The following is a 3,954-nucleotide window of genomic DNA, read 5'->3' as shown; positions in this document are numbered from 1 at the left end:
ATGACAAGCAGGCAGAGAGGCAGGCAGAGAGAGAAGAGGTAGCAGCTTCCTGCTGAGCAGAGAGCCTGATGCAGGGCTAGATCCCAGGACCCTGGGATCATGACCTGAGCCGAAGACAGCGGCTTAACCCACTGAGCCACCCAGCCGCCCCTAACATTGGATTTTTGATAGGAATTGAATTTACAGATGGTTTTCAGTAGTATGGACATTTTAACAATGTTAATTCTTACCATTCATAAATATGAGCTATCTTTCCATTTATGTCTCCTTCAATTTCTTTATCAATGTCATAGTTTATGGGGTACAGATCTTTCATCTTCTTAGTTAAATCTTTTCCTAAGTATTTTATTAGTTTTGATGCTATTGTGAATTAGATTGTTTTCTTTATTTTTTCAGACAGTTCATCATTAGAGTGTTAAAATGCTCCTGTCTTGTGCTTACTTTGGCAGCACATATACTAAAATTGGAATGATGCAGAGAAGATTAGCTTGATCACTGAACAAGGATGACATGAAAAACTGGGAAGCATTCCATATTAAAAAAAAAAACGAAACAAAACAAAATTCTTGTCTTTTATATATTTATCTTGTATTTGGCAGCTTTACTAAATTTGTTTATTCAAAATTTTTATGAATTTTTTAGGATTCTTTTACATGTAAGTTCATGTTATCCAAAAAAAGAAAATTTTACTTCTTCCTTTTTTTTTTTTTTTTTTTTGAGTCTTTTATTTCTTTGTGTTCCTTTTTTCTCTGGCTAGGACATCCAGTACTATGTCAAATGAGAGTAGTGAAAGTGGACACACTTGTCTTTTTTCTGATCTTTAAGGGGAAAACTTTCAAACTTTTTTGATTGAATATGAGATTAGCTCTGGACTTGCAATATGTGTTTTTTCTTTAATGGATTTTTTAAATTATTTTTTTAAATTTTTTATAAACATATAATGTGCTTTTATCCCTAGGGGTACAGGTCTGTGAATCACCAGGTTTACACATTTCACAGCACTCACCATCACTCACCATAGCACCTGCCCTCCCCAATGTCCATACCCCCACCATCCTCTCCCAACACACCTCCCCCCAGCAACTCTCAGTCTGTTTGGTGAGATTCAGTCTTTTATGGTTTGTCTCCCTCCCAATCCCATCTTTTTATTTTTCTTTTCGTACGCCCGAAACCGCCTATGTTGCATCTCCACTTCATCATATCAGGGAGATCATATGATAGTTGTCTTTCTCAGATTGATTTATTTCGCAAAGCATAATACCCTCTAGTTCCATCCACGTCATCACAAATAGCAGGATTTCATTTCTTTTGATGGCTGCATAGTATCCCATTGTACATATATACCACATCTTATTTATTGATTGATGTGTTGACGGACATTTAGGTTCTTTCCATAGTTTAACTATTGTGGACATTGCTGCTATAAACATTTGGGTGCATGTGCCCCTTCAGAATGCCACGTTTGTATCTTTAGGGTATATACCCAGTACTACAATCACTGGGTCATAGGCTAGTTCTATTTTCAGCTTTTTGAGGCACCTCCACGCTGTTGCACCAGCTTGCATTCCCACGTACAGTGTAGGAGGGTTGCCCTTTCTCCACATCCTCGCCAGCATGTCATTGACTGACTTGTTCATTTTAGCCATTCTGAACGGTGTGAGGTGGTATCTCATTCTGGTTTTGATTTGTATTTCCCTGATGCCGAGTGATGTGGAGCATTTTTTCATGTGTCTGTTGGCCATTTGGATGTCTTCTTTGCAGAAATGTCTGTTCATGTCCTCTGCCCATTTCTTCATTGGATTATTTGGTCTTAGGGTGTTGAGTTTGATAAGCTCTTTATAGATTTTGGCCCTTTATCTGGTATGTAATTTGCAAATATCTTCTCCCAGATAACTTCTGGCAGTCATCTTTTGGCTTTGTTAACTGTTTCCTTTGCTGTGCAAAAGCTTTTTGATCTGATGAAATCCCAATAGTTCATTCTTGCCCTTGCTTCCCTTGCCTTTGGCGATGTTCCTAGGAAGAAGTTGCTGCTGCTGAGGTCAAAGAGGTTGCTACCTGTTCTCTCCTCAAGGATTTTGATGGATTCCTTTCTCACATTATGCTTCTTCATCCATTTCCAGTCTATTTTCATGTATGGTGTAAGGAAAAGGTCCAACTTCATTTTTCTGCATGTGGCTGTTCAATTTTCCCAACACCATTTGTTGAAGAGGCTGTCTCTTTTCCATAGGACATTCCTTCCTGCTTTGTTGAAGATTAGTTGACCATAGAGTTGAGGGTGTATTTCTGGGCTCTCTATTCTGTTCCATTGATCTATGTCTGTTTTGGGGACAGTTCCCTACTATCTTGATGATGACAACTTTGTAATAGAGCTTGAAGTCTGGAATTGTGATGCCAACAACTTTGGCTTTCTTTTTCAATATTCCTCTGGCTATTCGAGATATTTTCTGGTTCCACATATATTTTAGGATGATTTGTCCCATTTCTTTGAAAAAAATGGATGGGATTTTGATAGGGATTGCATTAAATGTGTAGATTGCTTTAGGTAGCATAGACATTTTCACAATATTTCTTCTTCCAATACAGGAGCATGGAACATTTTTCCATTTCTTTGTGTCTTATTCAATTTCTTTCATGACAAAGAATTTTGTCTCTTTGGTTAGGTTTATTCCTATGTATCTTAGGGTTTTGAGTGCAATTGTAAATGGGATTCACTCCTTAATTTCTATTTCTTCAGTCTTGTTGGTGTAAAAAATGCAACCAATTTCTGTTCATTGATTTATATCCTGACACTTTACAGAATTCCTATACAAGTTATAGCAGATTTGGAGTGGAGTCCTTTAAGCTTTCCACATACAGTGTCATATCGTCTGCAAACAGGGATAGTTTGACTTCTCTTTTGCCAATTTGGCAAAGTTTGGATGCCTTTAATTTCTTTTTGTTGTCTGATTGCTGAGGCTAGGACTTCTAGTACGATGTTGAATAGCAGTGGTGATAACGGACATCCCTGCCATGTTCCTGACTCAGCGGAAAAGTATTCAGTTTTTCTCTATTGAGAATGATATTTGCAGTGGGTTTTTCATAGATGGCTTTGATAATATTGATAATATGTGCCCTCTATCCCTACACTTTGAAGAGTTTTAATCAGGAAGGGACACTGCACTTTGCCAAATGCTTTTTCAGCATCTATGGAGAGTATAATATGGTTCTTGTTTTTTCTTTTATTAATGTGTTGTATCACATTGACTGATTTGCGGATGTTGAACCAACCTTGCAGCCCTGGAATAAATCCCACTTGGTCGTGGTGAATAATCCTTTTAATGTACTGTTGAATCTTATTGGCTAGTATTTTGGTGAGAATTTTTGCATCCGTGTTCATCAAGTATATTGGTCTCTAGTTCTCTTTTTTGATGGGATCCTTGTCTGGTTTTGGGATCAAGGTGATGCTGGCCTCAGAAAAAAAAGAGTTTGGAAGTTTTCCTTCCATTTCTATTTTTTTGGAACAGTTTCAGGAGAATAGGAATTAATTCTTCTTTAAATGTTTGCTAGGATTCCCCTGGGAAGCCATCTGGCCCGGGGCTTTTGTTTGTTTGGAGATTTTTGATGACTGTTTCAATCTCCATACTGGTTATGGGTCTGTTCAGGTTTTCTATTTCTTCCTGGTTCAGTTGTGGTAGTTTATATGTCTCTAGGAATGTATCCATTTCTTCCCGATTGTTGAATTTGTTGGCGTAGAGTTGCTCATAGCATGTTCTTATAATTGTTTGTATTTTGCTGTTGGTTGTGATCTCTCCTCTTTCATTCATGATTTTATTTATTTGGGTCCTTTCTCTTTCTTTATCAATCTTATTAATTCTTTCAAAGAACCAGCTCCCAGTTTCGTTGATTTGTTCTATTGGTTTTTTGTTTTGTTTTGATTGTGTGTTTTTTTGTTCGTTTGTTTCTATTTCATTGATT

General features: G+C 37.2%; 1 non-coding gene across 1 annotated transcript; it reads left to right on the top strand.

Annotated features, from left to right (window-relative positions):
- Positions 1 to 433: 433 nt before the first annotated feature.
- On the top strand, positions 434 to 540 carry LOC131817159 (U6 spliceosomal RNA). The gene has a single exon (XR_009348367.1). It is a non-coding gene; the product is annotated as a U6 spliceosomal RNA (small nuclear RNA).
- Positions 541 to 3,954: the final 3,414 nt, after the last annotated feature.

The sequence above is a fragment of the Mustela lutreola genome, chromosome 15 (assembly GCF_030435805.1).
Source record: "Mustela lutreola isolate mMusLut2 chromosome 15, mMusLut2.pri, whole genome shotgun sequence".
NCBI classification, from domain to species: domain Eukaryota; kingdom Metazoa; phylum Chordata; class Mammalia; order Carnivora; family Mustelidae; genus Mustela; species Mustela lutreola.
Note: the sequence above shows the minus strand (reverse complement) of the source record. Positions and strands in the feature narration are given on the sequence as shown.